Source organism: Callithrix jacchus, chromosome 18, assembly GCF_049354715.1.
Source record: "Callithrix jacchus isolate 240 chromosome 18, calJac240_pri, whole genome shotgun sequence".
In the NCBI taxonomy this organism is placed as follows: Eukaryota; Metazoa; Chordata; class Mammalia; order Primates; family Cebidae; genus Callithrix; species Callithrix jacchus.
The window spans coordinates 40,547,351-40,574,479 of NC_133519.1; the positions used below are offsets into that span (position 1 = coordinate 40,547,351).

Genomic DNA, 27,129 nt, shown 5'->3' on the forward strand with positions numbered 1-27,129 from the left:
CAAAATTAGCAACACATTCAGAGGCCTCTTTAGAAAGAACATTTTAGTCTTTTTAAACAGAGTTTAAAATAATAAAAACAATGCAATTTTTAAACACTGTTTTGAAAACTTGGAAGTGCGGCAACGTGCTTCGCTTCCTTTGTCTGTGAAGTGGTGCAGTTCCAACTCAAAACCGGTAAGGTCACAGCAAACCGACTCAGGGAAACGCCTACAAATGCCTGCACCCTACATCATATTTAACCGAAAGATTTATTTTTTCTAAATCAGAACTGGCCTTTCCGTCGATGGTGTGACACTTTCCCTAAAATTAGTAAGGACGGGGGAAAAAAGGTTTTTAAGAGACAGGGTTATCAGAGAGACTCTGTCTCAAAAGAAAACAATAGCAACAAACCAGAGACAGGATCTCAGTCCGTGGCCCAGCTAGAGTGCAGCGGCATGACCACAACTCACTGGAGCCTCAAACTCCCAGACTCAAGCGATCCTCCTTCCTCAGCCTCTTGAGTAGCTGGGACTACAGGGACATATTCCCATGCATAGCTAATTTTTTTTTTTTTTTTTGCAGGGAGAGATAGGGTCTCACTATGCTGTCCAGGCTGGTCCTGTACTCCTGGGCTCAAGTGATCCTCCCACTGTGGCCTCCCAAAGTGTTGGGATTACAGGCATTGAGTAGCCACAGCACCTGGCAGAAAATTCATGTTTTAAATTTAATTCTTTATTTTTTAGAGACTGGGTCTCATTCTGTCACCCTAGCCGGAGTATAGTGGCACTGTCGTATAGTTCACTGCAGCCTGGAACGCCTGGGCTCAAGAGATCCTCTCACCTCAGGCTGGAAAATACTGAGAGGCATGAGTCTCCACCCCCAGCTAAAACAGAAAATTCTAATAGGCTGGAGCCCCACAGCATTCTGATAATGTTGTATGCACATAACAGGTATGATCTGAGTCAGGATTTAATCTGGTGCCTGAAGAGCAGAGATCTAGAGATCAGGTGTCTTAGATTTGAATGTCAGCTCTGCCATTGAGTTGTACTTTCTTTTCTTTCTTTCTTTTTTTTTTTTTTTTTTTTGAGACGGAGTTTTGCTCTTGTTACCCAGGCTGGAGTGCAATGGCACGATCTCGGCTCACCGCAACCTCCGCCTCCTTGGTTCAAGCGATTCTCCTGCCTCAGCTTACCGAGTAGCTGGGACTATAGGCACGTGCCACCATGCCCAGCTAATTTTTATACTTTTAGTATAAAATTTTATACTTTTAGTATAAAAGTATACTTTTAGTATAAAATTTTATACTTTTAGTATAAAAGTATACTTTTAGTATACTTTTTAATTTTATACTTTTAGTATAAAAATTATACTAAAGTAGAGACGGGGTTTCACGATGTTGACCAGGATGGTCTCGATCTCTTGACCTCGTGATCCACCCGCCTCGGCCTCCCAAAGTGCTGGGATTATAGGCGTGAGCCACCGCACCTGGCCAGGACTTTCTTTTATTTTTTGTTTTCTTTGAGTTGTTAAGACTTTTGACAGGTCACCCCTTCTTTTTACTGCCCACTTTCATAGATGAACTTAGACCAACCAATTCAAAAACAAGTACAGTGGCCAGGCGCAGTGGCTCACGCCTATAATCTCAGCACTTTGGGTGGCTGAGGCGAGCAGACTACTTAAGGTCATGAGTTCGAGACCAGCCTGCCAACATGGTTAAACACTAGCTCTACTAAAAATACAAAAATTAGCCGGGTGTAATGATGTGTGCCTATATTCCCAGCTACTTAGGAGACTGAAGCATGAGAATTGCTAGAACCTGGGAGGCAGAGGCTGCAGTGAGCCGAGATTGCACCACTGCATTCCAACCTGGAGACAGAGTGAGATCTCTGAAAACAAACAAAAAACAAAAATAGGTGTGGTGGGGGCGGGGGCGGGGGGTCAACAAAAAAACAGAATTCTAGTTGCCTAACCTGCATCATTCTGTGAGTGTGTTAAGGATTGCAGATGGGGGGTTGTGTAAATCACTTGCATTTGAAGAAAACATATGCACATATGAAAAATTCACTTAGCAATAAGCAAAGATTTCATCTCTGATACAATTCTGAACAATATCGTGACAGTTCACAAATCTTAAAAATTCGCTGGTACGTCTTGGTGGTCTTTTTTTCTGAGTCTTTCAGATCATTCAGTCTTGCACAGCAGCAGCTGCAATCTACAGGGAGGGAGATTCTGCAACGGGAAACCACATTGCACATGCAGGGCAAACAGACCTGTCATTCCTAGAGACCGGGAATTATGCTGTCTGCCTGCCTGGGAGGCAGGGAGGAAAGCAGCTTTCAGCTATTCAAGAGCGAGTAGATAAAACCACCCCTTGGCCAGGCTCGGTGGCTCCCACCTGTAATCCCAGCATTTTGGGAGGCTGAGGCGTGTGGATCACCTAAGGTCAGGAGTTTGAGACCAATCTGACAAAATGGTGAAACCTTGTCTCTACTAAAAATATAAAAATTAGCTGGGCGTGGTTTTGGGAGCCTGTAATCCCAGCTGGTGGCAGGAGAATTGCTTGAACCCGGGAGACGGAGGTTGCAGTGAGCCAACACAGTGCCCAGCCTGGGCGACCAAGTGAGACTCCATCTCAAAAAAGAAAAGAAAACATTGAAGTGGAGGAGGTTTGGAGGACTTAGAGACTTACTTATCCTTTAAATTAAAACTGAGAAGTTAAATTGGGTGTGTTTTTAGAGGAATTTGACTCTCTCAGAAGGAAAGTACAAATATAAAATCCAGAGAGAAATACAAACTCTAGTCCGATCAGTAGTTCTTAGCTTGTTCTTTTTTTTTTTTTTTTTTTGCAGTCTGTCTTAAGGTGACATTTTATGTGTTATTTTGTTATTTGTTTATTATCATTTAGTTCTCTCACTAGAATGTCAGTGCTATGAGGGTAGGAACGTGTATTTTATTTCTGTATTTCCATTACATTCTCTGACCTTAGTAGAGTGCCTTACATATGATAAGCATTAAAAAAAAAATTGTTGAATGAATGAATGACTCAGGCTTTTTCAAGTCCTAGACCGCTTTTTAATAAATCGGTAGAAGTGGCTGGGCGCGGTGGCTCACACCTGTTATCCCAGCACTTTGGGAAACCAAGGGAGGTGGATCACCTGAGGTCAGGAGTTCAAGGCCAGCCTGACCAACATGGTGAAATCCCATCTCTACTAAAAATACAAAAATTAGCTGGGCATGGTGGCAAGCACCTGTAGTCCCAGCTATTCAGGAGACTGAGGTAGGAGAATCGCTTGAACCTGGGAGGTGGAGGTTGTAGTGAACTGAGATCGCACCACTGCACTCCTGCCTGGGCAACAGACTAAGACTTAATGTCAAAACAAAACAAAAAAAAATTGGTGGAAGTTATGATTCTTACCTTACCCCCAAAATACATGTATTCAGATATATACTATTATACAAAATATATGTAATTATATCATTTATACATATATATTACACTTTTATATCTATCTATAATTGAATCTTCTCATGCAAAGGCCCCAGTTTGCAAAAGACATCCCTGCTTCACCAGTGGTATCTACTATCCCTAAAAAGCACATAAACAAAAGCTTTGCTGTCATTTCCATGGAAGAAATCCTTATTTATTTATTTTTAGTTTTTGGAAGAGACTGGGTTTCCCTCTGTTGCCCAGGCTTGTCTCAAACTCCTGACCTCGAGCAATCCTCCACCTTGACTTTTCAAAATAGGATTACAGGCATGAGTCACGATGCCCAGCCCAAAGGAGCAATTCTGAAGAGGCTGAAGACTGGGATTCTTGGGTCTTCTAACTCACAGGATAAAACAACTGACATTGGCTCTTAGACACATATGAAAGGGTCTGGGTGACTTCCAGACATGTGACCAGTGAAAGGACCCCTTCAGTGAAAGGGAAGAGGAAAAAACTCTAGATTTAGGACTCAAAAAACTTGAGTTCGAACTCAGCTCTCATGCCTTACTGGCTAGGTAATGGACTTCTCTGAGCCTGCTTCCTCATGTGATTGAAGAGGTCTGGCCTAGGCCCAGCATTCCATACATAATACAGTACCCTACCTTGTACACCAGGCAAATGAAGCAGCGACAGAGCTTCAGATGAAACAGGATGTTGCTATGTAGTTAAAATGTCTATTTTATAGCAGTGCTCCCTTGCAATGAGAAGAGAGCATGACTTATGCTGAAACACAAGAAACTGTAAGTAAGATAACAGAAAGGACTCTCAATAGTATAAGGACAGTGAGACAGAGTCAGATACGTGGTGCTTAGAATATCCCTCAGAAGGTGTAGTGGGCTGATGGCCAATATTCATCTCTCAGATGATCTTTTCCAGTATTTGCTGGAAAAAAAATTCTCAAGTCCAGTTGCCTCCAAAATCCACCTACTTTTTGGGTCAGGGATGGTGTCTCTCACCTGTAATCCCATCACTCTGGGAGGCTAAAGTGGAAGGATCACCGGAGGCCAGGAGTTTGAGACCAGCCTGGGCAAATAGTGAGAATTAAAAAACATTTTAAATCCTCCCACTCTCTGATCCCAGAAATATCTCTAGGCTTATGTTTTCTACAGATAATTCCACAAATAATTATTATTTGAGATGAAGTCTCACTCTCCCCCAGGCTGGAGTACAGTGGGGCAATTTTGGCTCACTGCAACCTCTGCCTCTCAGGTTCAAGTGATTCTCCTGCCTCATCGTCCTCAGTAGCTGGGATTACAGGCATGCATCACCACATCTGGCTAATTTCTATATTTTCAGTAGAGACAGAGTTTCACTGTGTTGGCCAGGCTGGTCTTGAACTCCTGACCTCAAGTGATTCCCCTGCATCAGCCTCCCAAAGTGCTGGATTATAGGCATGAGCCATTGTGCCTAGCCACCACAAATAAGATTTTAAGTGCAGATTTTCTAAATGTATTCTAATGATTTGGGAGAAAGTATTGATTGCCTTGGAGTATTTTCTTCTAGTCAGTTCTTTCATACAAAGAAACCTAGACAAAGAGACATTTATTGAGCACCTCCCTGGTAGGCCTTTCCATGGGCCATCTTGTTTAATCCTAGAGCAAGCCTGAAGGACACTAATTTCCTACCAGTTTTACAGATAAGAAAATGGAGACTCCGACAAGGAAAGTAACTTCCTGTGGAGAAGCTAGAAACTAGGGCCAGAATTTAACTCCAGGTCTTTCTGGCATGAAAGCTCTTTCCACACACCTGGTTGCCACCGGGGAGGAGTTCAGTGGTGTTTAGGCAGCCCAGGGGTTTCTGGGCCTCAAGTCCTGCTGTGCACAAGTCCTACGGTTCACTCACTCTGCTCCACACAGGCCACTGTGCACTGCAGATGCTGGGTCTGCAGCCTTCTCCACCGCCACTGTTCCTGAGTTACTATCTTTGAGAGTTTGCCTTACAATGGACTTTTAGACCCCAGCACATAATTAGAATGAAACAGAGGTCAAAGCAGAGCTCAGTGGCTCACGCCTGTAATCCCAGCCCTTTGGGAGGCTGAGGCGGATGTATCACCTGAGGTCAGGAGTTCGAGATCAACATAGTAAAACCCCGTCTCTACTAAAAATACAAAAATTAGCCACGTGGTGGCACACGCCTGTAGTCCCAGCTACTCAGGAGACTGAGGCAGGAGAATCACTTGAACCCAGGAAGCAGAGCTTGCAGTGAGCTGAGATCATGACACTGTACTCCAGCCTGGGTGACAGAGTGAGACTCAGTCTTAAAAGGAGGCCAAGAGATAAGTGACTTTCTGGAGACAGGTAAGAAGTACAGATAATGGGAGAACGCCAAGGCTTCCTATACCCAGGGAAAAGATTGAGAAAAGCACCAGGGAGAAGGGAAAGGGAAAAGGAAAAGCTGAGGAATAGAAAAGCAGTCTATGCTGGGATTCAAGAATACTCATGGGTTCTTTTTTCTCTTTCTCTTTTTGAGACTGAGCCTCACTCTTGTCACCCAGGCTGGAGTGTAGTGGCATAATCTTGGCTCACTACAACCTCCGCTTTTCAGGTTCAAGTGATTCTCCTGCCTCAGCCTCCCTGGTAGCTGAGATTACAGGTGCTCACCACCACGCCTGGCTAATTTTTGTATTTTTAGTAGAGACAGGATTTCACCATGTTGGCCAGGCTGGTCTCGAATTCCTGACCTCAGGTGATCTGTCTACCTTGGCCTCCCAAAGTGCTGGGATCACAGGCTTGAGCCGCTGCATCCGGCCACTACTCTTTGGTTCTTAGAGTGGCAAGGGGTCTCCACCACCCCCAGGCCTATCACCATGGCCTTTCTTTGCCTGACTTACATCTCCTCATCCTTCAAAAGACATTCATCTCAAAAGGCATCTTTTCCAGACATCCTCCGGTTAGGCCCAGGGCCCTCCTCTGGGCTTCTATAGGAGCCAGTGCACATCTTAAGATTTACCAGGTTATAATAAAATCATGTTAATGAATCTCTCTGCCTCAGCAGACCATCCTGAGGATAACTCTCTTTTATCCATGTCTGCAGGTCGGCACCTGGTACAGTACCTGACAACTAAGAGGGGCTCAAGCAATGTTTATGGAATACTCAGACCCCAAGATACAGAGGCTCTGAGACAACTGGGGACCTCAGGACAACGGGAGAATGGAGACCTGGAAATGAGATCTGTGGAGAGCAGGTCCAGCTGGAGAAAGACAGGTATGAAGCTTCTACACTGCTGGGAGTATTTCCAATTCAAACAGTTCTAGTTTAGAAAGTTTCTTCTGGAGTTGAGCCAAAATGTAAGCCCCACTAACCTTTACATGTAGACTCTCACCTGGGGTCCCTTTTGGTTATAGAGACTACAGGTCCTGTATAGAAATGTCCTAGCTGGAGAGCTGTGCCCTATTTCTAGACATCTGGTTTAGCATCTTGTGATGCTAGAGAGGCAGAATGAGGCCAAATTTGTGTTGGAGGCTTTCTGAGCTGTCATTACAGAGCTGCTCATCAGCCCAGCCTGCCTCCTGTCTGTGTAACTTCCAGCACACCAGGTCACCATGAGCCATCGCTTCCTCCTCTGCAAATAGTGATGCTGACATTTTCTTCCCGACTGTGCCGTGTGAGGATAGAAAGTGAGGATATGAGTAAAGCCTGGCCTGGTCTTGGTCTAATTTCGGTGAACGGTATCTATCAAATTATTATTGAAATATTATTGTCAATACAGTTTGGATCTGTGTCCCCACCCAAATCTCATGTTCAATTGTAATCCCCAGTGTTGGAGATGGAGCCTGGTGGGAGGTGATTGGGGCACAGGGGCAGTTTCTCATGAATGGTTTAGCGCCATCCCCTTGGAGCTGTTCTTAGGAGAGTGAGTGAGTGAGTTATCCAGCAATCTGGTTGTTTAAAGATGAGTGGCATCCCCGACCCACCCTCTCTTCCTCCTGCTCTGGCCATGTAAGACATGCTGCTTTCCCTTTGCCTTCCACCATGATTGTAAGTTTCCCGAGGCCTCCCCAGAAGCAGAAACCTCTACACTTCCTGTACAGCTGGCAGAACTGTGAGCCAACTTAATTTCTTTTCTTTATAAATTATCCATTTTCACTCAGGTATTTCTTTCCTTTTTTTTTTTTTTTTTTTTTTTTTTGAGACAGAGTTTTGCTCTGTCACCCAGGCTGGAGTGCAATGGCACCATCTCGGCTCACTGCAGCCTCCACCTCCTGGGTTCAAGCAATTCTCCTGCCTCAGCCTCCTGAGTAGCTGGGATTACAGGCACCCACCACTATGCCTGGCTAATTTTTGTATTTTTAGTAGAGATGGAGCTTCGCCATGTTGGTCAGGCTGGTCTCGAACTCCTGACCTCAGGTGATCCACCCACCTCCCAGGCTCCTGAAATGCTGGGATTCTAGGCATGAACCACCGCACCTGGCCTAGTCTCAGGTATTTCTTTATAGTGACACGAGAACTGACTAATACAATTATTATTCCAATAACAAGAGACTCAGCAACTCATTTAGTAAATTCAACAGCTACTTTAGATAAAATTCTTCATAAGCAGAAATTTTCCCATGCTTAAGACTCTACTTAATTTATATTAACAGATTTTTGCAAGATGGTGCCCAGGATTAAGAACATAATTCAGGCCAGGCACAGTGGCTCATACCTATAATACCAGCACTTTGGCAGGCTGAGGTGAGTGGATCCCCTGAGACAGGAGTTCAAGACCAGCCTGGTCAACATGATGAAACTCTGTCCCTACTAAAAATACAAAAATTAGCCAAGTGTGGTGGTGCATGCCTGTAATCTTAGCCACTCAGCAGGCTGAGGCACAAGAATCACTTAAACCCAGGAGGCAGAGGTTCCAGTGAGCCAAGATTGCACCACTGTATTCCAGCCTGGGTGACAAAAAAAAAAAAAAAAAAAGAACATAGTTCAACAATTATTTAGCCCACTCAGAGGCAAATTCTACATGCTACACTCTAGTAATACAGATATAAAAGTAGCTCACAGTCCAGCAGTGGGAACAGTCACAGAAAGAAATATTAAAATCGTTGATTAGTGCTTACTTCACTAGCACATACACTAACATCGGAACTATCCAGAGAAAATTAGCATGGCCCCTTAACCAGGAGGACACTCCAATTCAGGAAGAGTTCTTTCTTTTTTTATTTTTTGTAAGAGACAGACTCTCACTTTGTTGTTCAGGTCGGAATGCAGTGTCACAATCACAGCTCGCTGTAAACTCAGCATTCCATATTTTTTTAAGTTTTTTTTTTTAATTGTTGATCAGCAAGGAGATGGCCCACTCATAAATAGTGCTGGAACAATGGAGGACCCAACAACGTATTTCACACAAGCATAAATACTAGGCAGATTAAAGACCGTGGTGGCTCATGCCTGTAATCCCAGCACTTTGGGAGGCCGGGAGGTGGGTGGATCACTTGAGGTCAGGAGTTTGAGACCAGCCTGGCCAACATGGTGAAGCCCTGCCTTTACTAAAAATACGAAAATAATTAGCCATGTGTGGTCTTGGGTGCTCGTAATCCCAGCTACTCAGGAGGTTGAGGTAGGAGAATCACTTGAACCTGGGAGGCAGAGGTTGCAGCGAGCCCAGATCATACTACCGCACTCCAACCTGGGTGACAGAGCAAAACTCCATCTCAAAACAAAAAAAGACTTAAATACAAAAATTAAAACAAAAAAAATCATAATGAAATCATAAGAGAAGACATCTATATTCATAGAATAGGGAAGAATTTTTTTTAATTCTGTCACCCAGGTGGATTTCAGTGGCGTGATCTTGGCTCACTACCACTTCTGCCTCCAAGATGCAATTGATTCTCATGCCTCAGCCACCCAAGCAGCTGGGATTACAAGCGTGCACCACCATGCAGCTAATTTTTTAAATATTTTTAGTGGAGACAGGGTTTCCCTATGTTGGCCAGGCTGGTCTTGAACTCCTGGCCTCAAGTGATCTGCCCACCTCAGCCTTCCAAAGTGCTGGGATTATAGGGCATGAGCCACCATGCCCGGCTAAATTTCTTAAAGAAGACACAAATGTACTAACTATAAAGGAAAACATTTGCTTGAGGCCAGGAGTTCAAGACCAACCTGGGCAATGTGGAAAGACCCTTATCTACAAAACATACAAAAAATTAGCTTGTCATGGTGATGCACACCTACAGTCCCAGCTACTCGGGAGGCTGAAGTGGGAGAACTGTTTGAACCTGGGAGGTGGAGGCTGGAGTGACTGACATCACGCCCCTGCATTTCAGACAGGAAAAAAGCCAGACCTTCTCTCAAAATTAATAAATGAATAATAAATGAAAACACTGATAAATTTATCCACAAATGAAGATAATGTGTTTTCAGGAGATTGTTAAAGGAAGTGAATGTGCCTGGGTGGGGTGGCTCACACCTGTAATCCCAGTGCTTTGGGAAGCTAAGGATCACAAGGTCAGGAGATTGAGACTCCCCTGGCCAACATGGTGAAACTCCATCTCCACTAAAAATACAAAAATAAGCTGAGTGTGGTGGCATGTGCCTATAATCCCAGTCACTCGGGAGAGAGGCTGAGGCAGGAGAATCGCTTGAACCAGGGAGGCAGAGGTTGCGGTGAGCCGAGATCGCGCCATTGCACTCCAGCCTGGGTAACAAGAGCGAAACCCCATCTCAAAAAAAAAAAAAGAAAGAAAGTCAAATGGTTTCTTCCTGGCAGTTCAGGAGGCGCCATCGTGGGAGTCGACATCCACCACAGCAAGCACAGAAGGGCTGGGCACAGGGAGCCCAACTGCAGGACATCTACCTACTGCGGTCAGGCTGCCCACCTTCAGCCAGGGTATGCTGAAGAGGCTTTTTATGAGTCGCCATAGGTACTGGCCACCTGTGATCCTGATCGGAAGATGAAGCTTCCTGGCCCAGAAAACAAAACGGCTGTGGTTTCAGGCTACAGCTGCGGTCATGCGGGCTCAGGAGGTGCCCAGAGTAAAGGTGGGCCCCACCCGCATCCCCAAGGCTGGGGCAAGATCCACACCTTGGAGCAGCTAGCCCCAACTCCCCCAAGGGCTGTGGCACCATCCTGCTTTCTGGTCCTCAAAAGGGCCCATAGGGACACTGGCATTTACACTGGGAATTGCCCACAGCCACACCAAACCCTATGTGTGTTCCAAGGGCCAAAATTTCCAGTGTGCCATGGACCCACCAGCCAGCGGCGCTACAAAAACAAACACTGAGCCTACCCTCTTATTAAAACATTTTAGATGCTGTATTAGTCCCTTTTCATGCCGCTGACAAAGACACACCCGGTACTGGGCAACTTACAAAAGAAAGAGGTTTATTGCCCTTACAATTCCACGTGGCTGGGGAGGCCTCACAATCATGGCGGAAGGTGAGAGGCACATCACGCAGTGATAGACAAAAGAAGAGAGCTTATGCAGGGAAACTCCCCTTTTTCAAACAATCAGAGCTCGTGAGATTTATTCACTATCACAAGAACAGCACGGGAAAGACCCCCCCCACCCACCACCACCTCCACCACCACCACTACCACCATGATTCAATTATCTCCCACCAGGTCCCTCCCACGACATGTGGGAATTCAAGGTGAGTTTAAGATGAGATTTGGGTGAGGACACAGCCAAACCATATCAGATGCTGAAAAAAAGGCGAAAAAAAAGAAAAGAAAGTGAAAAGTCTAGACACAAACTGGGAGAAGGTACTTAACACATATAACCAATGAAGTAGTAGAATGTGGAATACACAAATAGCTCAGAACAGGGGGGAAAAAATGACGTTGAGGGATGGATTGAAGTGTTTACAGAGGCCTGAGATGAAGAGGTTCCCACTAGAGAGTCATCAGCCATGGGACAGAGCAACACTGTGGCTTACAAAGGGACTAAACTTACCAACTTGGTCTCATTCATTGTGAATACAGATGCCAGATAAGATACAGGATGACCAGGAAATTTGAATATCAAATAAATAATAATTTTATTTTTAGTTTTAAGTATGTCTTATGTAATATTTTGGACATAGTTATGCTAAAAATATTTGAGACACAAAAACTAAACAATTATTTGTTGTCTCTCTGAAATGTAACGATACTGGGTGCCCTGTATTTTTATTCCCTAAACCCAGCAACCCTATTTATGAACTTATTACTTTCGAGAGAAATGCCTTTTGGCTTTTAAGTCAAAACCAATTATACAGCACATAAAAATAACCATTTTATTTCTTGCAAATAGCAGAGCAGAATAATAAGAGTTGGAGGTATGGGAGCTTGGCGTGGTGGTATGCACCTATAGTTCCAGCTACTGGGGAGGCTGAGGCAGGGTGAGCGCTTGAACCCAGGAGATCAAGACCAGCCAGGGCAACATAGAACCCTATATCAAAAAAAAAAGGTTGAGGTGCAAAATCAGACAAACTTGAGTTTGAACCCCAGCTCTGCCACTTGCTAAGTCTAGAGTAACTTACTCACCTTTATATGTGTGGGTCTCTTTATCTGTAAAATGAAGTGCCTGCCCTCATGGGGCTGTTGTAGTAAATGAGGTGAGATGTGTAAGTGCTTGGCATGGTGCCAGGCACCACCTGATGTGCTCTTGATTATATTAATCACTCTCTTCCATGCACTGGGGGTTCATAAAACTAAACACTAGAATAGGTTGATAGCATCTTGGTGTCAGGGCTTGCATCCTTATTTCTGGGATATTTGAGACAAAGAGGCAGGAGCTCCCCATCCCTGTCCCCTCCCATCCCTCACTGCTCCCGGTTCTCTTATTGCTCAAGAGCTAGAAGGTAGAAAAGGGACAAGATGGCCTCCAAGATCCTCCCAACCCTAGGACTTGATGGTCCTTATTTTCAGAGTAACATTAGGTTCTTGATGGCAGCCGCTTGCAGTGGCTGTGCCTGAAGGAGGTGTCAAATTGTATTCTCCACAGTGTGAGTTCAGTGATGGGGCTTCACTCTGAGACTGAGGGAATCTGTGGGGATCACTCCCATGTGAGGCCCCTGGGAAATGCGCCTTGCCATACGGTGAGCTTGAGCCCAGACACAGATCCCTGGTTGGGGGAGTCGAGCTGAGGGAAAGCACGAACCGAGAGCTGTAAAACATGTCTTTATAATTCTACTCTGGAAAATACAGTGTCCTGTTCTTTCTAACTCTTATTCATAGCTCAAATTGTCACCGAGGATCCAGAGAAAGCAACACACATAATTAGTTGCGGACTTGGCCAAGATCTTAGAGATGCGAACAGCAACACACTCTTCAGCGTACAGATTTCCCTCTCTCTCTCTGTCCTGTTCTTGTTTCTTGTTTGCTTCCTGCCCTCCCTGTCACTCTACCCCTATATGCTACATGAAAGATTATTTTTGTTAATGTAGTCACAAGTCCAATTTGCAGCCAATTACTGTCAACACACAATAATTTTAAGAATGTGAGGCCAGGTGCAGTGGGCTTACCCCTCTAATTCTCGCACTTTGAGAGACCGAGGCAGGAGTTGAGCCCAGGAGTTCAAGACCAGCCTCAGCAACATGGCTAAACCCCATCTCCACAAAAATTAGCCAGGCATGGTGGCACACACCTGCAGTCCCAGTACTAGGGAGGCCAAGGCACGAGAATCGCTTGAGCCTGGAAGGCAGAGGTTGCAGTGAGCCAAGAACACGGCATTGTACTCCAGCCTGGGCAACAGAGCAAGACTCTGTCTCAAAAAAAAAAGAAAAAAAAACAAACAAACAAACGAACAAAGAATGTGATTGACAAAAAATTGATACTTGATTATTTTGCCAGTCAGGAAAAAATAAAGTTTATATTATAGAAAAAGCCAGCTGGGTGTGGCAGCTCACGCTTGTAATCCCAGCACTTTGGAAGGCCGAGGCAGGTGGATCACGAGGTGAGGAGTTTGAGATCAGCCTGGCCAACATAGTGAAACCCCATATCTACTAAAAATACAAAAATTAACCAGGCGTGGTGGTGTGCGCCTGTAGTTCCAGCTACTCGGGAGGCTGAGAATGGCTTGAACCTGGAAGGTGGAGATTGTGGTGAGCCAAGATTGCACGACTGCACTCCAGCCTAGGCAACAGAGCAAGCCTCAGTCTCAAAAAAAAAAAAAAAAAAGAAAGAAAAAGAAAAAGCCTGTTACCAGAATAAGAAATAAAGTATCCAGAACAGACATTACCATACTCTCATCAATGGCTCCATAGCATCCAATGATCTGAAACTCCCTGAAGGAGGAACTAGATGGGTGGGCGTTGTTGCAGCCACAGGCCCTGAATTACATGGCGGCCAGCCTTTCGAAGACAATTTTTCACAGCTTGGCAGAGAGACCCAGAATTTAAACTTAAATGGCAAGTCAGAATAATACCAGAAGAGTTTTGATTTCCACCTCAGGAGGAGTAAAGAAGTGACAGAGAATTGAGAGTTGGAGTTATATATAGGGGCTTCCAGTGATGTCAGCATCTGCTAGGTTTCACCAGGGCGTTATGGCACAGCTTGCTCAGTTTCACTCTTTCTCCATTATAGGAGCCTCAGACATTTCCAAACTAATTCAGGTGAGTGCTCAGAAAAACATCAAGCCGGCCAGGTGTAGCGGCTCCACCTGTAATCCCAGCACTTTGGGAGGCCGAGGTGGGCAGATCACATGAGGTCAGGAGTTGGAGACCAACCTGGCCAACATGGCGAAACCCCATCTCTACTAAAAATACAAAAACTTAGCCAGGCGTGGTGGCAGGCACCTGTAATCCCAGCTACTCAGGAGGCTGAGGCAGGAGAATTGCCTGAACCCAGGAGGCGGAAGTTGCAGTGAGCCGAGATCGCGCCATTGCACTCCAGCCTGGGTAACAAGAGCGAAACTCTGTCTTTAAAAAAAAAAAAAAAAAAAAAAAGGGTCCTGTGCAAGACCTTAACTTTGGGCCTCCACCTTCTTGTAACAGGTGGGTAGGATAATCCCTGAGGTCCCTCATTGTTTGGGCATTCTATGGCATGTGCACTGTGTCATGGAAAAGAAAGCTCTCTCTTCACTCCCAGATGCAGATTCTGATGGCTTTCTGTTGTTACCTCTCTCAAATGTAGTCATATTTTGTTATTGTTTCCTTTTTCCTTGGGAGACAAGAAGAGAGGAAAGGAAGGATGGAGAGAGAAAAGCCTTTAGAAATCAACAAAATTAAAACCACAGAACACAAAGCCATGCTTTTTTAGAGTTGCTGGACTGCTGGGACAGGAATGAAGAGGCTCCTCCGCAATGCAAGGGGCTGTGTGAGAGGCATTCTATTCCATGGCCCTGACTCTGGCCTCAGCTGGTTATCAAATCCAACTTGTATATTCAGGTGAAATGCAGGATGCCACTGACAACTTGCCTGGAGGCTCAGAGGTCTCCAGTGAGCTAGAAAACAAGACACCACATTCTTCCCTGCTCCTGCCCCAGAAAGATTTCCTGGCTTCTCAGCCTCTGTTTCCTAATCTAAAACCATCCTGGAGTGTCGCTAGGATGATTAATGAAAACATTCATTTACCCAAAATAAGTATTTTGCCAAAAGAATATGAGAATATAGGACCCTGAAAAGTGTTTTATTTTATTTATTTTTATTTATTTATTTTGAGACAGAGTCTCACTCTCTCACCCAGGCTGGAGTTCAGTGTCACGATCTCGGCCCACTGCAACCTCCACCTTCCAGGTTCAAGCAATTCTCCTGTCTCAGCCTCCCGAGTAGCAGAGCATACAGATGTGCACCACCACACCCAGCTTATCTTTGTATTTTTAGTAGAGACGGGTTTCACCATGTTGGCCAGGCTGGTCTTGAACTCCTGACCTCAGGTGATCCACCAGGTTCAGCCTCCCAAAGTGCTGGGATTACAGGCATGAGCCACCACACCCAGCTGAAATGTGTTTAAGAAAAGGCAGAATGGTCCTTGCCAATGCAGGAAAGTTTCAGGGTCCCCTCTTCCACCAACTGTCAGAAGAAAAAAGCAAGTTTTCCTCAGGGGTTTGGGGAGGGGTTTCCTTCTTGTTTCCATCATTACAGCCAGACAAAGTGTCTCCGAACTGCCTGTGATCACTACAGCAATGTTAATTATTACTGGAAAATGAAGAGAAAAATCATTTAGCCCCAGGATCTAGGTGACCATGGGTGCAACATTCAAATCCGCTTCAGTTCAAAAGGATTTCCAGGGGAAAATTCCACTCTGTATTCCCCTAGCCATCACTTTCCTGGCTGCCTATCACTCACCCCCAGAGCTTCCTCCTCCCCTCACTCTAACCGCCCAGTGAAAGAGCAGCCTCAGGTCCCCACCCAGGTAGAGACAACATCCCATGTCACACACCTCAGGGCAGCTTCACATCTGGAAGGGACGAGAACTGGAATAGTCATTCCGGATATTTTCTTTCCTGCCTATCTGGGGATTAAGGCTGTGTGTGTGTGTGTGTGTGTGTGTGTGCGTGCACACGTGTGTCGATCAGAGTGTTTTTTTTATGTTTACATGAAGTTTCCATCCAGAACAAAACAACATTTCTCCCTTTAAAGAGAAAAGATCCCCAAAGGCAGTGCTTCTCTAAATACGTGCCTCAGAATATGTGTTATGAGCAAAAATGCTCTTTGGTTTTATGTCAAAAGACAGTTTAGGGCTCACGCCTGTAATCCCAACACTTTGGAAGGCTGAGGCAGTGGGTCACTGCAGTTCAGCGGTTCGAGAGCAGTCCAGGCAGCATGGTGAAACCCTGTTTCTACAAAATAAAAAAATCTCAGCTACTTGGAGGCTGAGGTAGGAGGATCACCTAAACCTGGGGAGGTCAAGGCTGTAGTGATCTGTGATCGTGCCACTGCACTCCCGCCTGGGTGACAGAGTAAGATCTTATCTCAAAAAAAGAAAGAAAAGAGATGGAGCTTAACAATCTTTTTTTTTTTTTTCCTGAGGGACTCACTCTGTTTACCACGCTGAGTGCTGTGGCACAATCATGGTTCCCTGAAGCCTCAACTTCCTTGGGTCAAGCAATCCTCTTGCCTCAGCCTCCCAAGTAGCTGGAACTACAGGTGCTCACCACTATGTCCAGCTACTTTTTGAATATTTGTAGAGGCAGGGTCTCACTATGTTACCCAGGATGGAACTCAACAATTTTAAACTGATTTCCAGACTATGAGAATTTGCAGGTATGTACCATGAGCCTCCAAGGAGTGGATACGGCTTTCAGCGTCACTGAACTTCACTGGCCCATGGAACTCTTTCATCTTGCTGTTAATTATGGAACTAATATTCTTTATACTCTGGGAAAAGCTATAATTGGATAAAGGTATGAATTTCTAGGGACAACGGGCGGCGGGGGGTGGGGGGGTTCAGAGCTGGGGAGGGATAGCCTGGGGAGAAATGCCAAATGTGGCTGAAGTGGGGGAAGGCAGCAAAACACACTGCCATGTGTGTACCTATGCAACTATCTTGCATGCTCTGCACATGTACTGCAAAACCTAAAATGCAATAAAAAAAAGAATTTCTTCTTTTCCCATATTCTAATCTCTGATTTATTAATGACTCTTTTGGAATTGTGAAGCAGGAGTTGATTTAGAAACACAGGTCACCTCGACTACAATTTGAGAATCTGTTGGAAGTTCAGTTTGGGAGCCTCAGAACCATTTTCTAAGCTTTTCTTATTCTGGTAGCTAAGGAAGAATAAACTTACTCGTCCACTACAGTTTCCTCATCAGAAAAGCAGCCTTTGGGCTGGATGTGGTGACTCATACCTATAATCTCAACGTATTAGAAGGCCCAGGCAGGATCTCTTGAGACCAGGAGTTTGAGACCAGTCTGGGCAATATAATGAGGCCCCATCTCTACAAAAAAAAAAAGTTGGGGGCGAGGAGGAAAAAAAAACAGTCTTTTATCTCAGAAACACAAGATCTTCAAGAGGACAGAGACCTTAGCATTGTCCTGGAGCCAATTACTTTTTCCAAGTACCTTTAAGACCAACGGATTTTAACTTCCCCCTCTTGGGCTCCTCTCTACAGCTCACCAGTGGATAGGCTTTAATGGGATACAGATGGGGTTTTAATTTTGTGCTGTGGCTCTCAAAGTGCAATTCCCAGACAAGAAGCATCAGCGGCACCTGGAAACTTGTTAGCACTTCCCTACTCCCAGATAATAAGAATCTGAAACTCTGAGAACAAAGATTGAGCAACCTTGTTTTTAAAAGCGTTCCAGGTAACTCCGTTGCATGTTAAAGCTTGAGAGCCCCTGGCCTTGAGAAATCCTCTTTCATATTTTCATTTATTCATTCTGCAAATATTTGCTACAGACTGGGGCTAGAGTAGTGTTCCAGACAGATGAGGTCCTTAGCCAAAGGAACTAAACAATAAACAAACACATCAATGAGATCATTCACGTTAGGGTGCTAGACAAAATGAAGGAGGGAGAACAATTTAAATAGAGACGTCCGTAAGAGCTGCTCAGAGGAGGTGACATCTGAGCTGAGACCTGAAAAAGCAGAACGAGGCATCTTTTTAAGGAGCCAGAAAAAAAGCATTCAGACAAGAATGACAGCAATGTCAAAGCCCCTGAGAGGACAAAGGCTCAAGGGTATTGGCGGATGAGAGAGAGGACAGAGTACATTAGTCTGGAAGGTGCAGATCTCACATAGCCCATCCAATGAGCTAAGGTTCAAGAATCTGCATTTTCACAAGCTTTTAAAAAACGCTGAGGCCCACTGAAGTTTGAAAGCCACTGTCCTGGCCAGGTGCAGTGGCTCACCAGCACAATCCTAGCACTTTGGGAGGCCAAGGCGGGCGGATCGCCTGAGGTCAGAAGTTCAAGACCAGCCTGGCCAACATGGTGAAACCCCATCTCTACAGAAATACAAAAATTAGCTGGGCATGGTGGCAGTTGCATGTAATCCAAGCTACTCAGGAGGCTGAGACAAGAATCACTTGAACCCAGAAGGTAGAGGTTGCAGTGAGCTGAGATCACTCCACTGTATCTAGCCTGGGAGATAGAGCAAAATTCAGTCTCAAAAAAAAAAAAAAAAAAAAAAGAAAGAAAGAAAGAAAAGAAAGCAAGCCACTGTCCCCTTAAAGTCGCATGGTTATAGAATGTCAGAGCCTAAGGGGCAGCACAACTGAGATGTAGGACTATAGATCAGGCTCCATGCTTAGCAAGTGGAAACCCTGATACTGTGGCCTCTGTCCAGTGCTCTTGGCTCTAAGAAGAGGTGTCCAGAGATCAGCACCAGCCCAAGCTTGCCAATTCCTCAGCTGGTCAGTCCATGAAGTTTGCCACTGGGATTCCCTGAGGGAGATTCGCTGCATGTCCACTCCACACATCTCTAGACATTTTTCCAGAGAGAAAACATGTGTGGTAAACATTGGGATCCCCAGATGACCCCTCTAGCTCCCCAAAGAGATCTAGCTGGAGAGCAAAACAGCAAGTGAAGTGGACCATAGCCAACATGGGCCCAAATTTGAACAAGAGGGGGTGTGGCCTCTGCCAGGCCTGTGACATGGGGAGGACGGCATCACTTCCTAAGTTCCTGCTCAGAGGAGGGGAGGCTCCCTATCTCTTAGCAGGTGCTCCATAAATGGCAGTTGAATGTTGAAAGAAGGATTAACAAAGGACTGAAGCATGCGGGGACGCGAGACTTGGGAGGTAAAGTGTTTCTCTGCATAGATTGGATCGTCAGGTCCTCAAAGAGAACAGAACACTTAGTCCACCCACCTTTCCACCACAACTGCTCATCAAGAGCCTTAGAGTTGGCCTCTTGTGTGACTTGATGGTCCCTAACACTGCTTTCCAGGTGCTAAGCAGCTGTGCCAATTCTAAGCTCTAATCAAAGAATGCAGCAAAGCTGAAGAGAATGAAGGCACTTTTACTTAGATGAAGCTGGCTATCTGGGTTACACTGTATAGTTTTTCAAGTATTTTTGCTTCTATAAGCTAATTCAGCCTGGAAAGCTTTTCTCACTCTGTTGCCCAGGCTGGAGTGCAGTGACACAGTCTCGGCTCACTGCAACCTCCGCCTCCCAGGTTCAAGCAATTCTCCTGCCTCAACCTCCCGAGTAGCTGGGATTACAGGCACCGACCACCACACCAGGCTAATTTTTGTATTTTTAGTAGAGGCAGAGTTTCACCATGTTGGTTAGGCTGGTCTTAAACTCCTGACCTCAAGTGATCCACCTGCCTCGGCCTCCCAAAGTGCTGGGATTACAGGCATGAGCCACTGTGCCCAGCCTAAGTCTTTTAAATAAATATCACCTCCTCCAAGTTAATCTGTTTCATCATTCTGCTTATCTCCCTCAGAGCATGCAGCATAGTTGGTGGTTATGTTACCTGTTTCCTCGTTGACTGTCTCCCCGCTCTGGAACGCAGGCTCCATGAGGACAGGAATTACCGCCATCTTGTCTAGCACCATACCCGACCACCAGGAAAAGCCGGTTCCATTAATGAATGGAACGAGTTGCAATTCTAAAGCAGGTGAGTCAGATGAGTCCCTGAGGCACAGAGAGAAAGCGTGAGCTGCCTAACCCCGAGCGCCAGGTTAGTGGCAAAACCTGTGCTAGAATCCGGGGCTTTCTAGCTCCTACTCCCATAGTCAGGAGGATGCGAGCACCTGTCCCTGTTCTGGAAGGGAAAGGAAAAACAATCACTTACCTGCAGGGGCGTGAAATGAGAGACAGCAAGAGACCAGAATCAGCCAGTCTGTCCTCTCTATACGCAGTGTCCCCAACCCATGGATTTCCTACTCCGTGATGGGAACCTCAAGCTGAGGAGACAGAATTTGTATTCACATGGAGCTGAAACCTATGAGCATATCCTCTTACACCAGCATCACTTCCTACCTGAGCCTCGCCAGAGCCCAGAGGTGGGTCAGAGCCCAGAGGTGAGCCCAGAGCGTGGGTCAGTGGGACTGCCTTAGTCTGCTCCGGCTGCTACCACAAAATATGGGCTGGGCAGCTCGAACAACAGACTTTATTTCCCACAGTTCTGGAGGTGAGAAGTCCGAGACCAGGGGCCAGCATGGTCAGGTTACAGCGAGGGCCCTCTTCCTGATTGCAGATGGCTGCCTTGTCACACTATATATCTTCCTCTGCGGCTGTGTGTTTTATCCTCATCGAGGGCACTAATCCCATCATGGGGCCTCACCTTCAGAACCTTATCTAAACCAAATCACCTCCCAAAGGTCCCGCCAGCCAACACCATCGCATTGCTAGTTAGGGCTTTAACATACGAATTTGGAGGGGACACAAACATTCAGTCCCTAACAGGGACCCAGAAGGTAGCAGCCCCAGAGCAAAGAGTTGCTGAATGTCAACCTCCTGTGATCCTCAGCGGAAGCTGAGAAGGGAAGGTAAAAGGATATGAGCAAGGGAGATGGAGAATTCCACCCATGGGTCAGTTTACGAGAGCTCGGTTCCCATGGGCTTGCTGGGCTCACCAGACTCCACTGGGAAACGACGGCCACTCAGCTGGACCCCATTAGCAGGCCTAGTTTTTCATTCCAGTTTGCCACTGACCTGGTGCGGGCTAGCACGTTGCCCGAGGCTGGGAAAGTCGGGGACCATCTCGGCGCTGAGTCACGCAGCTCAGCGACCAGGAAGCTTACATAACAAGATGGATTCCACGTGTTTGTACATCAGGCTCAGGCAACAGGAGCAGGGAGGAAAGGGGCTAGTCTGGGGGTCTCAGGAGGGGATTGGAGGCGGTTTTGAGGACCCTGAAGCTGTGTCTCTCTGTACCAGGAAGTCGCTGTGGACTCGGGAGACTGTGAGAGGGTACCTGACATGGCAGAGCCCCTAGAGATTACAGATACAGATTAAAGAGAGCAATACAGAACATCAGCTTTGAATCGGTATTACACAATTCTCATGCACCCTGTCCTCAAGGCTTGGGAATGTTAAATAGCCAAGTGGAAAGAAGCTCGAGTGGCACATGAGTAAGAGACTTAGTAACAACCTGAACTCCCGGACTAAGATTTGTCTTCAGGGTATTGTTCCTGCCACAGAGATAGCAATCGCAGTGACATTGGAATGACATTTGTTGGGTAGGGAAACAGTCTGTGGGCTAGAAAAATGTGAGTGGGCAGCCGTTTGAACTTGTCTGCAAAGCTCCTTTCAGACATGACCGTTCACAGATGAAAATGAGGCCGTGGCAGGAAACTTTCCTGGGATTTCGTGGAAAGGGGACACCCTTCTTTTTTTCCTTCCTTAGCTTTTCAATCACTTCCAAAAAGCACCCCCTGTACCCCCACAACTCCACACATACTTTGGTAAGATGGCCCAAAGTTGTCTACAAATAAAATAAGCCCTCCTTTTCCATCCAAAAACTGTTGCTTTCATGGATTTATTTTTTAATGTGCAGACAATTTCTCAGCCTCTTGGTACAAAGGAAGTGACAGGTTGTTGTGTTAGTTCTGCTCTGCACAGAGTGAGAAGTGCTCTCTTCTTTAGAGGGAGAGACTTAGTCGGAATTCTAGATCACCCTGGGTCATCCTTTTCTTTCTTTGAGACAGAGTCTCACTCTGTGGAGTGCAGTGGCACAATCTTCACTGCAACCTCCACCTCCCGGGTTCAAGGGATTCTTCTGCCTCCGCCTCCTGAGTAGCTGAGACTACAGGTGCACACCACCACACCTGGCTGATTTTTACGTTTTTAGTAGAGACAGGGTTCGCTATGTTGGTCAGGCTAATCGTGAACTCTTGACGTCAAGTGATCTACCCACCTCAGCCTCCCAAAATGCTGGGATCACAGGCGTGAGCCACCGCACCCAGCCCTACATGCCTTCTTGAACCTGTTTTCCCCTCTGGGAAACAGGGTGATCATAGCATGTAACTTCACAGGGTTTCTGAAATCTAAAGATGATTGAGATCTTTGGATACTCAAAAGCCCTGGACAAATACTTGTAAGTGTATTGGGGTTTTGTTTGTGTGCTTGTTTTTGTTTTTGAGATGGGGTCTTGCTCTGCCACCCAGGCTGGAGTGCAGTGGTGCTCTCATGCCTTGACCCCTCGGGCTTAAGTGATCCTCCTGCCTCAGCCTCCTGAGTAGCTGAGATTCTAGGCACACACCACCATGCCTGGCTCAGTTACGTTAACAGCTGGAAATGTTAAAATTATTTTTAAATAAAATCGTGAGAGAAAGGTAGCAGAAAGTGAAAAGGAGATTATGTTTTATCTTGTAGGGATAATAAAAGAACAGTGTTGTTTTTATTGACTCTTTTTGGTCTCACCAACACAAAAAGAATTTGAATCTAATTAAAGCTATAGCCAAACCGTCCGAGGGAGAAAAAAAGATGTTTTTCAAATGTTCCTACAATTTCAAAGGGATCATGGAGACTCTGAGGGCCACCAGGGATCTGAAATAAAAGTCCTGTTATGTAAAGAATGTATGCCCATAATAAGTCCATGCCTGCCTCTTGGGCATCTTCAGGGAAAAAGGAGGAAGAGAAGAAGCCAGCACTGAAAATCTTGTGACACAAATAGGTCACCCCTAGGGGACAGATATTCTAACATCCCTTTTTTTTTTTTTTTTTTTTTTTTTTTTACAGAGGCCAAAGATGACTTTTGGGGACTGAAAATAGATTGTTTGCTTAGTGTAAGGCTGGAGCTAGAATGAAGGCATTCACTACTCCCAGCCCAGGGCTCCCTGGCTGGACACGCCTTCTTGTCCATTGACAGGAGGGTCTGTCAGGTGGATGCTGAGCTCTATGCACAGTGGGACTGAGAAAAGCAAGGCTGAATGCCAAAGCGGGAGGGGAGAAAATACAGGCTGAGTATGGTGGCTCACACCTGTAATCTCAACACTTTGGGAGGCCGAGGTGAGCAAATTACCAGAGGTCAGGAGTTCGAGACCAGCCTGGCCCACATGGCGAAACACCATCTCTACTAAAAATACAAACAATTACGCGGGCATGGTGGCAGGCACCTGTAATCCCAGCTACTTGTGAGGCTGGGGCAAGAGAATCACTGGAACCCGGGAGGCAGAGGTTGCAGTGAGCCAGGATCACACCACTGCACTCCAGCCTGAGCAACAGAGCAAGATTCTGTCACACAAAAAAAAATAGAAGAAGAAGACAGAAAATACAGGCCATTTTTCGTCACCAGATGCCCAGATTCTTTTGCTCTCCTTTCTCTGAGACATGATACAGAAATTATGGAGGGCAATGAGTTCTCCTCACGCAAAGTCCATGACTTTGAACCCTGGGCCCAGACTGACCTTGATTGGGAGTGCGTGAGACCCACTGTGTTAATAAGCTGATTCAAACCTTAGGACTCAGAGCCTCTATCCTGAAAAATCCTTCAGATGTTGGACTCCGTGCCCCTTTCCCCTTTACCCTGGGCTGATCTCTCAGTGCTCAGTGTCTAGAATGTGATGACTGCAAGCTCTTAGGGAACTGAGCTCAACCTCCAGAGGCTAAGAGAAGCCGAGAGAGGTATGGGTAAGATCCAACTAGAGCAAGTGCTCTGCAGCCGGCGGGTGACCATCAGGACCTCATTCCTAGGGCGAGAACGGAGAGAGCCTTCTTCTTTGGCAGCGCATTGGGCTTCCTGCATAACAGAGAGGTCCCCCACGTCTGCCGAGTGCCAGATAATGCTTCGTGATTTCCTCCTCTCAGTTATGGCTTAATATACATTTGTAAAAGTGTAAGCGGACCATGTCTAAATAGCTCCTGTTCAACCATCATCAACATTAATGGGTTTTATGTCATCTAACAGATAAAACTAGCGGGAAACGAGGGCTTAAGAAAATGAGACGAAGGATAGATAAACCAGGATGGGGAGCACAATCTGGGTCATGGAATGCCGCCCAGACCCGGTGAGCCAGGTGAGATTCTTTCGTTCTTTTGACCTGACCTTAGCAGTTCATACTAAATTGGATAGGCTTTCCCAAGACTCCTGTCCACCTGGAGACTGTGACTGATTTTATTTGAAATAGGGTCTTTGCAGATGTAATGAAATTAGGAAAAAGTCATATTGGATTCAGGTGGACCCTAAATCCAATATGACTGGTGTACTTATAAGAAGTGGGGTTGGGCACGGTGGTTTATGTCTGTAATCCCAGCACTTTGAGAGGTGGAGGTGGGCGGACCACCTGAGGTCTGGCATTCCAGAACAGTCTGGCCAACATGGCAAAACCCTGTCTCAACTCAAAATACAAAAATTAGCTGGGTCTGGAGGCATGCTCCTGTAATCCCAGCTACTCAGGTAGCTGAGGCTGGAGAATCGCTTGAACCTGGGAAGCAGAGATTGCAGTGAACCAAGATTGTGCCACTGCACTCCAGCCTGGACAGAGCGGGAGTCCACCTCAGAAAAAAAGAAAAGGGGCATTTGTCATGTAACAATAGAGGGAGTGATTAGGGTGATGCATCTACAAGCTAAAGCCAAGCATTGCCAACAACCTCCAGGAGCTAGGAGAAGGGCATGAAACAGATTCTTCTTTAGAGCTTCCAGAGGGGACAACCTTGCCAACACCTTGATTTTACATCCTAGATTTCTAGTCTCCAGGCCTGTAGGGGAATACATTTCTGGGCTTTTGCTGGTGGTGGTTCTGTTTGTTTGTTTTTAGGCGGAGGCTCACTCTGTCACCCAGGCTGGAGTGCAATGGCATGATCTCAGCTCACTGCAACCTCTACCTCCCGGTTCAAGGGATTCTCAGCCTCTTGAGTACCTGGGACTACAGATGTGCACCACCACACCCGGCTTATTTTTGTACTTTTAGTAGAGACAGGGTTTCACCATGTTGGCTAGGCTGATCTCAAACTCCTGACCTCTGGTGATCCGCCCGTCTTGGCCTCCCAAAGTGCTGGGATTACAGGCATGAGCCACTGCGCCCAGCCTATTTTCTGTTGTTTTTTTGTTTTTAAGATAGGGTTTCACTATGATGGCCAGGCTTGTCTTGAACTCCTGACCTCAGGTGATCCACCCACCTCGGCCTCCCAAAGTGCTAGGATTACAGGCGTGAGCCACAGCGCCCGGCCTTCTGTTGTTTTAAACACCCCATTTGTGGCACTTATAATAGCCCTAGAAAACCAATTCATAATCTTGGATAACTCTTTGTGGTATGAAAAGGTGTTTCGGGCTCATCTTGAATATTCTGTAACTCATGCCTGGAATGTTTCTTGGCCGATTGTAATGGACAGGGTAGAGAGAAAATGTACATATAAGATGAAATACTTCACGAGCTTATAGTGATGTTTCCAATTCAAATTCAGGGCTGGTATTTCTGATTCAAATTCTGAAAATCCTGTTTTTCAAGGACATAAGGATAATAGAATATTCTACCGTTCCTCATGTGCTTTATCCTGCAGTATAAGTACAATAGTCTCAGAATTACCCTTTTAATACTACCACAAATTATTATGATTATTGAAAACAGAACAAAGTTATTTGCTGATCCTAAACCCATTCTCTGGTTATACTAAATTTGCATTGTCAGAGCATATAACTGTCACATATACTATACCCTCTGCCTTTCAACCCTGAGTTAATCTAATTCTACAGGTAACTATCTATTTAATGCTCATCAACCATCTCTATGCTGATTGTTCTCAAGTAATTTTGGTTGTCTAATGAATATTGTTTAGGAAATTCCCTAAGAAGGGCTCGTGGGAGCAATATTCCTTGAGTTCTTCTTACATGCTGATGAATTTGTCAGTGCCCTTTCTGCTTTAAGGTTAAGTTTGGCTGGATTTAAAATCTTTAGTTTACAGTTTCCTCCCTTGAATACCTTAAATATGTTACTCCCTTTGCTCATAAAGCATTATTGTTGAAAAGTCTGATGATAAACGAATTTGCTTTCCCTTACAAGTAACATGCTCTTTCTACTGAGATTCCAAATGGCTTCTTTCATTTCCTTTAAAGTCTAAAAACTTTATTAATATATGTTTTTGGCTTTCTTTTCATGATCCTAAAGTTCACATGTCAAAAACTTTATTAAAATATGTTTATTCTCAAGCACATTATATACTCTTGCAACATGTAGCTTCACATCTTTTCCTTGAGGCTGGAGAATCGCTTGAACCCAGGAAGTGGAAGTTGCAGTGAGCCAAGATCATGCTATTAACTCCAGCCTGGGCAACAAGAGTGAGACCCCGTGTCAAAATGTGTGTGTGTGTGTGTGTATTTTTCCTATCATTTTTTGCAGTTTAAGAGAGTTTTCTCTTTAACTTTTTGTTTTTTGTTTTCTAAGACAGCATCTCGTCCTGTCACCCGGCTGGGGTGCGGTGGGACCATCACAGCTCACTTCAGCCTCAACTTCTTGCACTCAGGCTTTCCTCTCCTCTCAGCCTCCTGAGTAGCTGAGACAGGAAAGTTTTCTTGAGTTATAGCGTTGGGTATTCATTCTGTTTCTTTCCTTCAGTTTCTTCTTCAGAATTCTCATTATCTTTACATCGAATCTTTTTGCCTGACCTAAATATTTGTCATTTTCTCTCAAATCCTTTTTACTCTTTCTTCATTCCTTTTTGATTCTTATAATTCTCTGCCTTTTGACTTTCTGTTTCTGTTAAGCTGTACCTGTTGTGTTTTTGGTTTGGTGTTCATTCTAGTTTGATCTTTATTTTGATTTTTTTCCTTTTCTTTCTATTTCCTGAGTTTTGTCACCTCAAAAACTCTATTTCTTGAGTTTTTGTCTGCTGTTTTCTACAACTCTGAGGCTCAAATGATCCTCCTGCCTCAGCCCTGTTCCTGAGTAGCTGGGACTACAGGTGCACCAACATGC

The 27,129-nt window shown here is 45.4% G+C and overlaps 1 non-coding gene across 1 annotated transcript; it reads left to right on the forward strand.

Annotated features, from left to right (window-relative positions):
* Positions 1-8,507: 8,507 nt before the first annotated feature.
* Positions 8,508-8,614, forward strand: LOC118149322 (U6 spliceosomal RNA). The gene has a single exon (XR_004736710.1). It is a non-coding gene; the product is annotated as a U6 spliceosomal RNA (small nuclear RNA).
* Positions 8,615-27,129: the final 18,515 nt, after the last annotated feature.